The sequence below is a fragment of the Rhipicephalus sanguineus genome, unplaced genomic scaffold (assembly GCF_013339695.2).
Source record: "Rhipicephalus sanguineus isolate Rsan-2018 unplaced genomic scaffold, BIME_Rsan_1.4 Seq820, whole genome shotgun sequence".
In the NCBI taxonomy this organism is placed as follows: Eukaryota; Metazoa; Arthropoda; class Arachnida; order Ixodida; family Ixodidae; genus Rhipicephalus; species Rhipicephalus sanguineus.
The window spans coordinates 24,613-37,761 of NW_023616062.1; positions in this window are offsets into that span (position 1 = coordinate 24,613).

Below are 13,149 nucleotides of genomic sequence, written 5' to 3' on the forward strand. Positions count from 1 at the left end.
GGTTTGGGGATGTAAAACACCAACAGTTATTATTATTGGGGAAAACGAGCTATACTCCGTTTTGCACATCAGGTGCAAAGCTGTAGAAGCTATGCAAGAAGTTCAGTCAGCAGAATGTACAACTTCACGCATCTCATGCTGGGGCTTTTGACGTTCTCAAACGCTCATGCAAGCCGAGTAGAAGCCTGTGCATGACTCGTCAGGACGGGATGCGAATGAAAGCAACTACATGCTAAGCAATGTAGCTACGTAATAACAGACGTACAACAGCATTTCTTATTTGTTAGATTCAAAACATTTTCAGTTAGCACTCACCATAAAAATTAATAGAAAATCCTCTTCTAATTAAATGGTAAGAACATTTAACTATTTCCTGATGTGAACGCATCTACTGCAAGAAGTCTCGCTAGCCTCCACATTGTTGCACCTGATATGTGGAACGGAGTATAGAGGTAGAGACGAGCCGAGGTACATTGTTGTCATTCAGTTGCCCTGGTGCTCTTTGGAAGCGGCATAACTGATCGCATTGCGCTGTTGTTGCATTTCTGAGAAAACCTGCATCAGTGCCTCAGGAAAGTGAGGGTGCCTACTTTCATACCCTGACGAGCTGTTTATAAGATCCATGAAGGAAGGAAGGAAACAGAAAAAGGAGAAGGCAGGGAGGTTAATCAGAAACACTTCCGGTTGGCTACCCTACACTGGGGGGTCGGGGAAGGGGAATAGAAAGACGAGAAATAGAGAGGAGGAAAGAAAAAAAAAGAGAGAGAGAAGAGATGCAGTGCATTCACTACAGCGTGCGGGATTGCACCACAAGTCAGAGGCGTTCGCATAAGCCCGTCGTTCTCAAAAAACACAAGAGCGCTTTCACTGCTTTGTGGGCCGTCGAGAGATGTGGACGGTGCTGTAGTAGCACTTGCACGGAAATTGGCCGATCATCCAGTCGCCACAGTGCGTTGGACAGTAGTTGTATCTCCGAGGAAAAACGAGGGCAGTGGCACAGCAGGTGTTCGATGCAGGTGCCGCAAACATCACACGCCGCGCTGTCCGTCATTCCGATTAACGTTGTATATGCCTTCGTAAAAGCAACTCCCAACCAAAGGCGATAGAGAAGCGAAGCTTCGCGTCGATGAAGGCCGGATGGAGGTTGGAGTTGCAGTGAAGGGTTCAGTTGATGTAGTCTGGTATGTCTGATGCTTGGTGCATTCCACTCCGTAAGTGTGAGACTGCGGGCCGGTTGTCGAATCTGCCTTGCAGCGTCTGTCCTTGATAGCGGAATTGGGACAATGTTTGCTTCCTGATGTGACGCGCGAGCAGCGTGATCGGCGGAATCATTTCCACTGATTCCACAGTGGCCAGGTAACCACTGGAAGTCAATATCGTGGCCTTTTTGAATTACGTGGTGGTGAAGATTCACGGTTTCATACGTCAACTGTTCGTGGCATCCTCGTCGGAGAACTGACCGCAGGCACTGTAACGCCGGTTTTGAATCAGAAAACACAGCCCATTTACTTGGTCTTTCAGTATGAATAAATTATAGGGCTCTGCGCAGCGCACTATAAGATCCATGAAAATAAAACACAAGAAACATACAGATGGTAGGTGTATGACAAGTGAGCTGCCTTGTAGCTCGTGATGTAAATATTAAAGTCTCTGGGAGACGTGGAAACGGCTGGCATAACAAAAATCGAAGAACACAGCCTCACTGCAGCGATTATCTCAGTCTGATTGTTGTATGAGGAATGCACACAGCTATTTAATATTTGAGTCAGATGCTCAGCACTACGTTATCTTGCACCTGGGCAAGCCTAACTTAGGTAGTTCAAAAGGTATTGCAGAGCCTCTTTAAGCACTGTTTTTAAACAGAAATTAATTGCAAAATTTATCCTATGCAGTACAAGAAATTCTAAAAAAATATAACCCTACCAGATTTTTCAATTATCTGTTTATAGAAAATGGATGAGCACACTCCAAGGCACAAAATTTCAGTGAACTTGTTCAGTGTGCATACACTAATACTGAAGTAGGAGAATTGTCCAAGAGGCTCGTCTTTTCTGTCGGAGCTATGCAAGAAGGCTGCCAAAAAAGAGTGTTGCTGGCTAACACTCCCAGGTATTAAGCACATACCCTACAAATAGTGGACGAGGAAGTGCCCTCCATTGTAGCGCAAATAGTAGAGCATTGGACACACGATTCGAAGCTTGTGTGTTCAGATCGCACTGACAGAAAGGGTAATTTTTCATCCACTTTAATTTCTTTCAATTCAAGTGAGAATCAATACTATACAGTTCAGAAGCCACAAATAATGTCCCCTATGCTTTCCTTGGCTTAATTTTATGTCGGTTTCAATAGTTACCCTAATGCTAATAATACACTCTTATAAAAAAATTACTGTGCACATATAAACAAAATTGGAGGATTGCTTCAGTTAGTGACGAAAAAATGCACATAAATTACACTTGAATTTGTTCATTGTTTCTTTGACATGCTAAAAATACACTTAGTAATGTGCACTGTGGTCTAGTCATTACTGTCGTTTGTCGACGCCCGCTGTAGGACAGAGGCCCCTTCCATGGACTTGCAACAGCTCCTATCCTGCACCAGTGTTCATCCATTCTTTTACACACATGCATTACAGTTCAAACAGATTGAGCTACTAAGCAGATGTTCACAAAAAATGTACACTTTTGCACTGCCCATCAGATTAGTTTGCTAACAGTGTTTTCAGTGCTTGCGGCTTCTGCAACAGTTTGCCAAGTAACATTAATAGGGTTATTTTATGTAGCTCCTACAAAAACCTTGCCAGATATGAAAATATACACTGTAGCAGCACGCTTGTACTCATAAGGAAACTCTCAAGGGAGCCTTTGAAAAGCAAAACTCTAGCATCAGGTGCAAAGAATTGATGGCAATGGGTCATACCGTGCTGTGCTGGATGGTCAGCATACGCTGCTTTGCTCCAGAACCAGAGCACATAGCAGCATCTGGTAAGCAAGGTGCCAGCAATGGCAACCACCTGAATAGGCTTGATCCTGTATACAGCCTGCATTAGCGCTTTGTTCATCTGTGACCCACTCCAAAAAGCTTTTTCTCATTCATTGAAGAGTGCTTGTTTTCTACAAGTGCAAGTACACCATGATGTTATCAGCTCAATCTGGTGCACCTTATTTCCAGCCAGGAAAAAACTTTAATCCATGACCGAGCAAGGGCCCCCCCTCCCCTCCGAATCTTGTCGGATTATCCTTCACCGTAGGGGGGTACTTGCTCGGGATTTTACGGTACACTAAAACCAGGACGTAAACTACGTTCATCTGTTGGTCTTCGACGAGTTGCACCAGCTCACGATGAACTGCCACAGTGCACCGCACACAGCTGAAGCCAGGGCTTCACACACAGCGAGCAAGTAGCGCAAGTCTGCCCTCAGTGGCCAACACTCGTCGGCCAGTAAACGAAAGTGAAACCAATGACGAAACTTCCGTGCACGCCTCTGGATAACAACATGGAGCGGCTGGTGGGCATCGTGGTGGGCACCCGCGGAGGAAGCCGAAGGCGAGGATGCTGCGACTACGTTGATTGTCTCTTCTCTAATGTTGTTGGCTGCGACCATGGCTGCGACTCTTGTGAGCAAGGACGAAAGGGCAGTTGCTTTCTGTCATCCCCAATAGATGGCGTGAAAGCCAGCGTAGCGTACCTCTCTCAAGGAACGCGTACTCAAACGAAGCGGTTCGACCGGTTCAACGAACAACACCTAGTGGCGTTGGTTCAACCCAAACCTCCTTCGGTTCAACACGGCTCATTGAGCGAGAGAGAACCGGCTACCGACAATGCACTACTGTACTGCCACCTTGACCCGGCTCATACGCTCACCGGCTCACCGCACATCCCCGGCTCTCTGAGCATCTGAGCAGATCGGTTCAGCACGGCTCACTGAACGAGCGAGAACCGGCTTTCCCCTTTCCCAAAGAACCGCCGCTCACTTGCAGTGACTATTCCGACCCTCCTGAAAATAGCGCTTCGTTATTCTGACGCGGGTCAAAATAAGGAAACGCTATTTTCACCCCACTTGGCTTGGATCTGTGAAAGATTGCGGCTATTTGCCTAAACTTTACGACGACGATTCAGGCAACCTACAGTACGCTTTTTGCTATGCTTTTTCCTAGTAGGCATGTGTTTTACTTTTTTATTTTTTGCGTGTGTGTTATCGACTGCACACTTACGTAATTTGTGCTCGATGTTCGTGTGCGGCTATTTATCGTTGCCCGTGAGCTTGTTGAGGAGTGAATAATGGCATCGTTGTTCTTTGAATGCGTGTGTTATCGGCTGCACACTTATGTAATTTGTGCTCGGTATGGTATGGCTTTTGTGTGGTGCCTTTGTGTGGTCCGTGTGCGGTGGTCGATTTGTGGCCATCCGTTCGTTGTACTGGTTGTGCCAGTTATACTGTGCGCGTTTCTAGGAAAGTACGTTTTTCACTTGAATGACCATACAAAGCGTTCGGCAAACTGCGCGATTGTGTCGGCTCAGCGAAGCTGCTTTTCCGTCTCGATTGAGGAATACGGGCATCACACCATGCTATTTCGATCGCGATTGAGCGCGAGTTCCTTAATCGCGATTGCCTTATGCGGAAGGGAGTGCACTGCGGTCACGAAATTCCATCCGATCAAAAGTGCGGCAAGTTTGGCAGGTCGGTAAAGATGCATGACTACAAATGAGTAGCGCATAAACAACAGAGGCAAAGAAGACGTAGACAGAACAAGCGCTGAACTTCAACCCATGTTTATTTGGGAACATGCAATAATATATACTAACCCTAATCACGAAGATCTTGCGCATCGCGCTTATAAATGACAGTTCTAAAAAACATTTTACACTATCAAGGAAAAAACTGACCCTACCAAGCAAGGAATCCCGCATGCGTCGCCTGCAATGACACCCAAAGATGCAATATCGAAAAATACACAACAATAACTCGATCATAAGGAAAACCATCAAAATGGAACCATGCACGCATTGCACTTACAAAGTGCAACATTAGGCAGGTATGTTAAGGAATGACAATTATTTATCAAAGAGGTCTACAGACACACTGAGCCTTGCCTCTGGATGATGCAAGTCTCAGTTATTTGTTGAGTTACTTGTACCCTGTGAGGGATTAAAACAGAGGCTAGTTCAAACAGCGGCTTGCATCCACAGTGACTGCACTGTAAGGTCAAATTTGATGTCGGAGCACATTTCAAAGAGGTGCGGTGTTTGCCAGACGAATTTTCATACAGTGGCCAGTCTGGCCTACGTAAACTTTTTCACATGAAAAGAGAATCAGTTATACTACCCCCCTTAACGCACGGCACAATCAAAGGCAGTGTTTCACGGTGCATTCCCCTCTTGCTTTTCTTTTTTTGTCAATACTGAAGTCTTGCACAAATCCCCTATAGCTTATTCTTGGTGGGAAAAATCACATTCACATTATAGCAGTCACCACTGGTAATGATGGGACACACCATGAACATGGTGTGTCCCATCACACCATGTTCATGGTGTGATGGCATCACTGATGGCATCACTGAAAGTGGCCTACTTTCTTCACTTCTTTCTAGTGGCACCAACTTGCCACCTGCTCCTACATATATCGGCACATGTTCACTTGTAGCCACTATTACTGCACCAGGGTAACCCGTCTCTTATCATCAGGTGCAGGCATAGGTGTGCGCAGGGTTCCCCTTCAGGGGGTGCGAAGGTTCATCGCAGCGCCCTCCCCCCTCCCTATTAAGTCAATATATGCGGCAGACTTTGCGTCCCCCCCCCTCTTAGGTGACTAAGGGGGGGCGGCCGTCTCCCTGCACAAGATTTTGAAATGGCAGTTTGGATAAACGAATTAGCAATGCCGTTTTCTACAAGTGTAGAGTTGCCAGACTGATAGCTGTGCAAACCCTTTTGCGATCTTGGCTTATACTGCCAGCGTATCTCATCAGGGCAAAAGACCAAATCAGGGTGGATGTTGTGGACAGGTGTTTCTTTTTTCTTTTTTTTGGCTCTTTGAGTTCTTGAAAGTTCCACGCATCTAGCATACAGCCCCCGTGCCTCTTGGCCTTTGAGCATTCAAAGCACGCCTGACTAAAACTGTTACTGTAATCTCCTCTGAACTGGGCTATAAAGTGGGGGGCACATGCACCACTGTCGTTAGCTGTTTTTGTGGGAGTGTGTTTGTCGTGCAAGGAGGAGAGCCCAGCGGACTACAAGAAATGTCAGTCACCAGTGAACCTTTCGAGCTGCCTGGGCATTCCTTTTTCTTGATGTGTCAGATAAATAACCTTGTTTTTTTCTAATCACTGGCTTTGTTTTACTCTTGGGTGTTCTACGACTAGAGCAGTCGAGTCGTAGAGACCACGACCTACTGTACTCCTGACCAGCCCAGATAGTGAGGATCCTATGGGAGCGCGCGTCCCCGCTCTCGTTCAAACGCTCGCCGTAGGTGGCATTATGTGACTGTTTCTGCAAACTTAGACCGAGGGTCAAGTAAGCTATTCAGTGTGGTAAGTATTTACTGCGCACTGGTTGACTAACGTGAGAAGCCATAGACTTGCATAGTGTAGGACGGCTGTGCCCTTTTAAATGCAAAAATTCACAGCATATCCACGGGTGAATGATGAAGAGCTTGGGCGAAGCTCCTGAAGCAGTCATGGTTACACCGTGAAATCTTCAGTGGTTTCGCCCAGCAGTAATCAAAGCGATAGCCCAGTACATCATCAAAGACGTGACAAACACTGTATATATTTATACCAGAAACTTTATTAATCGTAAGTGGTAGCTAGACGTGGCTTCCGTTCCCCCTTCATTATAACGGGTTTATGGTCGGTGAAGTAATGGATCGGTGATGGATCGTAGTGGGATGTTTGCAAAGACATAGTGGGCAGTTTGCAAAGGATCGGTGATGGGTCGTAGTGGGATGTTTGCAAAGACGAAGTAGTGGGCAGTTTGCAAAGGTGGTTACACCAGACAACGGAGACGTGACAAGGTTAGACTAAGAGGAGCTTCGCACCTAAAAAACGTTCTAATTCACTTTCCGTATTTTTATTTCTGAAGTATTTTGCATTTATGCATAATAATTACACAATATGAGCGCTCTGCGCTGGCGAAACATCACCACGAGTGTTAAAGCTGACGTCAGCGAACAGGTGCTGACTAGCGCCACAACGCTCGTAAGTTACGTCCCTACACTCTAAGCCAAAATCGAGTATTTGGGGAGTATTTCTGCACACAACAATAATCGTCATCTGGCTTGCTCGCGTTTCCTTTCTTGAAAACCCAGCTCTCGTCACTTTCCTGTCAAGAATGCTATGTCACGCTGATAACGCGCGCGCCGTTCGTGACCGGAAAGTGCCGCGACCGCGGTGATAAATTAATAGATCGGATGGCCCGTTTCTGTAGACGTTGAACAGGTTCTAGGTATGCATGCCCATGACTCAATACAATACGTCAGGTGAGATTGGAAAAATGAAAAATACAAGGTTGCGGAGAATGTTTCTTGGAAAATGTTCCCGTGCCTGACAGAGCAAAACAACCAGATGCCAACTTTGAACAAAGCGCTTTCATGTGACGCTGCCAATTTAGATGGTGATCGAGAATAACGCCAAGATAGGTATATCAGTAAGTGCGTTCGAGTGGGTATTGATTTATATTCAGTGGGACAGAGCCATTACAGATAATTTTTGAAGGTGAGTGGAAAGCGGTATATTTAGTTTTTGTAGTATTAATGGTTAGTTTATTGGCAACGAACCATTCGGAAACAATAGCAAGCTCGATTGGGGCTTCTTCCTCTAGTTCCTTCATGTTGTCACCTGTAATTATCAAAGCGGTGTCATCAGCGTACATTGATATATCAGCGAATGGTAAAGTTTTGGGGCAAGTCATTATATAAACTGTGAAAACAGGGGACCAAGCACTGAACCCTGCGGTACTCTTGCACTAAGATGCTGAGGGCATGACGTTATGTTGTTTGTATGTACGATTTGATTTCGATTATCAAAATAACTGGGAAAAAAATCAAGTTCACTGTTGCGAAACCCATAAGCACAACTTATTGTGTGAGATGCCATGATCAACGGTGTGGAAAGCCTTTTTTAAATCAAGAAAAATAACTGCCACTAGTTGGCTATTAGGAAGAGCGGTGTTTATTGTCTGTGTTAATGAATGTCTGCACTGGCCCGGCCTTTGCAGGACTAAATTTTGTGATTGCGGCCTGCTAGCTCAGGCGAGTTTGAGACTCCTGGTTTGCTTCTAATGGTGGGCTTTCTTATAAAGTTGGTTGCAAGATGGTGCTGTGGTGTGTATTTCTTCTTCTTGTGTTCTCGTTTTTTCATGCTGTCCATTTTAACATGTATAAAATGCATCCATGTGCAGACTTAAAACTGCTCAGCATGGCAGTTGATAAGCAACACAGGTGACACGAGGACAAGCGCAGACTTCTAACTGAAATTTAACACAACACAATATATAGCCTACACCCAAGATAAGAACGAGATGCTTATGCTAGAAACAAATAACATGAAGTGAAGGATGATAGTGCAGTGAAACTATAAAAAAACAACTAAGGCAGAATACCACATGATGATGAATCCAGGTAAGCGAGTTCTTTATCAGATAGGAACATTGAAGGTTTACTGACACAGCTTCCTTTAGCTATTCTTACAACGTCATTGCCATCATGAAGGTGAGCTGCAAGAGCTTGTTTTTTTAAACAGAGACTGGCAACTACATTCTGAACAATGAGAAGCCAAAGAACCATCCCTATCCACGTTTTTTACTTTTTGACAATGTTTCTGTAATGGTATATTTAGGCATCTACCTCTTTGAACAACGTAGCTGTGTTCACAGGACAAAGGCATATTGTAAACGACGCCTATTATGCAGTCAACAAACTTTTTACGGTGCATAACTTGGCAATGGCTCGAAGGTCCTTCTACGGCTCTAGTTCGAACACATACCTGAGATTGCTTATTCGGTGCTTTGGTCAAACAGGCAGGTTCCAAAGCATATGATTACAGTGGCAAAAAGTAAAAAATGTGGGTAGCAACGTTATGGATAGAGACGTTTTTATGGCTTCTCATTATTAGAAATATGGTTGCCAAGCTCTGTTCGAGAAAACATGAGTTCTTGTGGCTCACCCTCATGATGGCACCAGCAACCTTCATTATTCTTATCTGATAAAGAACTGGCTTGTCTGGATTCATTAGCATGTGCTGTACCGCCTTTGTTGTTGTTTTTTCTACAGTCTCACTGTGCTTTCATGCTTGACCTCTTTTTTTTAGCATAAGCATGTTGTTTTAATCTTGGGTGTAGGCAATATATTTGTGAGTTGTGATAAATTTCAGTTGCATGTCAGCGCTAGTCCTCGTCTCACCTGCGTTGCTGTGTCTACTTTCGCGCTGCGCAGTTTTAAGTATGGAATACCAACTAGCCCGCTACCACACGTTGCTCCGTGCGTAGAACCCGTGGGGTGCGAGCCGCATGCTCTTACGAGAAACGTGATGGTGACGTAGTCGAACGTTTTGTCACATAGAACTATCGATCGTGTAGCCGTGGATGCGAATAGTGAGGTTTGCGCATGCGGTGACCAATACGGGTGTCACATAGGCACTTTCTATTGAAATCGAAATTCTGGACCGTGATTTACCCGCATCTAGCGCAAATAAGTAAATCGCGATTAGGAAACTTGGACTGGATCGACATCGAAATTAGACCCATAAAATTAAGCTTTCGACGAATATGCGCAAAAGCACAACGCGAAGCAGGTTGCCGAGCGGGTAAGAACGGCCGTGCAAAGCACAAAACAAACTTCCCTAGAAATGTGCACAACTACGGACTACCACAATGCTACCACCGTCCACGTACCGCACGAAAATAGATCAAATATGAATCGCAAAAAACACCGAAACAGGCTCATGAGAGCCCTAGACATCGTAGTGACCACGCAAGCTCAGGCAAACCACAGTACCGGTTCACGACAAGCACAATCACAGCGTCCGCGCCCACCACACAAACACCGCACCGATCACAAACACGCAAGAAAACATGCCCAAGCGCCCACAGGCAGTGCCTCCGGTGCCTCCTCTATAACTTTCAGTGCCTGGTGGATGGGGAGGAGAACAAAAGGCGCGACCGTCGGCGCGAGTACAACCGGTCACCGCCAGGCGCCGCCACCCAAACAGGGTTTCGCGGTCTTTCGCTCGCTGCCCGCGCATCACTTGCGCAGGTGCGGCTGCTAGTTTCGTTTCCCGATTTTCTCGACTTCAGGATATCTGAGATGCTGACAATGATCGGTAGAAGCAAGGCCTACTCGACCGCTAAGCTCTTGAGCTCTTGAGACCGATTGAGTTCGAAACAGCAACACCTCTCGGGTGACTGGAACGCACGCACACCGGTAGTCGCAGTGATCTCGTTAATGACGTCGATTTCTTTTTCAGGGGGCATAAGAATGTCATCGTTAAACTGTGCGTTCCGTGAAGATCTTTCATTGCAGTGGTAGCAAAAGCACGCGTAGCACAAGTAGTCCGTCTCACTGGCAGTCACTGACCTTTCGGGCGTTAAACGTTTCTTCAAAGCGCATATGCCTAGGTCGGTAACTCTACGAAATTTTGGCTTCTTTGCAATAATTAAAGGAGTACTGACACGATTTTGAGACATCGAAAAAGGGACATTTTTTGTTTCGTTGGTTTGCAGTGTCAACGCTGTCCACACACTGGAGTCGGAGAACACGTATAAAATATATTAATTTTACTTTGAAGTTTTCGTCGCTGAGCATCTGCAAGCCAGCTCCACTGCAAGGACATTATCCCGACGAGTCAAGACAGTTCCCCCGAGTATGCGAGTTCTGCGTCCTGCATGCAGCCTAAATCGCAGAAATCACTGCCAGGGTCACAGGACGACAATTCACTCATCGTTGTTTATGTGCACCACGAGCAGATGACTAATTTCGTGTCAGTACTCCTTTAAGCTTCTTGTGCTTCGAAATGTAGTCTCCACAATACACTCATTCCGAGCTATACTTTCTCGCCATGAGACGCACAGGAGGAGTAGAGTAAGAGCAAAGCACAAGAACTATCCGCACCGAATGAAGTGTGAACAGCGCTCTGAACGCGCGGCTAGTTCAGGCCGTCTGCTGCCGACATCTAAAATAGGCAAGCGCGTCCGGTTACCGATAGTTTTACTTTTCTTTCCTTTGACATTCCATATTTTGCTTTGCCACTGGAGCGCCACGTTAATGCTTTCCACTGATCGCAACTGGCGCAGCGCAGTTTCTCTGGCAGCAGCGTGCGTGAAGCGAGCGCTCATAGCTCCCTTATAGAGTTCTCATCTTGCTTCCATCTCTCCCTTGTTATCAGCGCCTAGCTGCGATGCGAACAGAGGGCGGATAGAATAGCGAAGCTCCAGTGCACGTGCGTTCAAGTCACCCTGGAGGTGTTGCTGTTTCGAACTCAATCGGTCTGAGGACGCGGAAACGAGCTCTCACTGCGCCGTCTCTTACAACGAGCATCTCGGTGCGCGCGCGCTCGTAGCCCCGCGCTCGTGGCTGCTGCAATGACCAAATAATTTCAAAATTAACGTCTTCAGTGCCGGCGACACCTTTTTCGGTACCTGCTGGCCTTTTAATAAAAAAGCAATTCAATCCTGCCTGCATTTTATACACTTGCTGGGCAAGAAGTCGGAATTTCCAATCCTTGCCCAAGGGTCTCATTGGAGGGTCGTAACTATTAGTGCAACGACATTATGCTACATGTTTTCAATGATTATGAAAGCTGATGTGGAGGACAATAAGTGGATAAAGTTTAAGAAATATTAAAAATGTTTTTTTTAATTGTCGTCAGAAGTTTTCATTGTCCGGTGTTTTCTTTCACTTAGCCCGATCATGTCTCTTTACTGAAAAGTTATATAAATATAAGATTCGGCAGTGTGGTAGATAAGGATGCGAAGAACGTAATGCGCAATTTTTGTCGCTCTGCTACAAGGATTTTTCGAGATAAAGACGTTCAAAGTAAAGAAAATAACGTCTCCTGGGGCTATTTTGAGGTTTTTTATAAAAGATCTACACTACACATCAAAACTAAAAATACCTGAGCAGAAGCAAAAACATGCATATATTTAGTTAAAGAAATTTCAGCTACCTAACTTTAATATATTTTGTGCAATTCATAACGAAAGTTGGCCAAAACAGTAGAGCGGATGAGCGCTCTACTCCACCTCTTCGTCATTATTGATTTCCTGTGCTTCGAAAAAATTTTTGGCGGCAAAACAAATTGTGGATCTCTTTTTTCCACTCATCAGGCAATAATATATAAAATTTTGAAATAAATTTGAGAGGTCGACCAGCCATCGATTGTTCGATCTTACGTGGAATCACCCTAATAAAACTTTGAACTCGATTTTCTCCTCTATTAATAAACCTATAGTGATGGCGAAGTTAACGACATTAGTTCTCGGAGCACAATTTATCGATCTAAACCGATTCATTGTTTCTCTTTAGTGTCCCTTTAAACGCATAGTTCGAGAGGAGTGGCTTGAGGAAGTAAATACATATGAGGTTCACGTGTCGCACCCTGTGGTCATAGATGCCATCACTCTGGCATTTAAGGAGCCTTGATGCACAGAGGGCTGGAACTGTGTACTTTGTCAAGGTACTGAATGGCTTTGCCAAAGTTGGGTTGCCTTTGAGCGCACCGTCTGCAAAGCTCGCAAAGTATCAAGGACAAAAAGGAGTTGGTCAGATGGATACAGTCCAGGCACTTTCTTTTTTTCGTCCGACTTGCACAGCGGCACGCAGCAGTACGACATCGCAATTCATGCAAGCTACGTGGTCACGACAAAGGATCAAAAAATCTTCCATCGCATTCGACTCGCTAAACCCAACCGCACGTGTCAAGGCAGAGCAAAGCAAACAAGCGCTCTAGGCCGCGCCCGCACCAGCACTACCAGCTCAGCGCCCGACCCTGTTTGCACAGCGCCACCACGCAGTCGCGGCGAGCGGGGGAAACGCAAGCGCCGACGGCCGCGGGAGGGTGTTCTACCAGGCACTGAAAGTTATAGAGGAGGCACTGCCACAGGTCGCCTGAACCGGCGATGTAAACTTTCAACGAAAAGCCACAATCTTTCACAAATCCA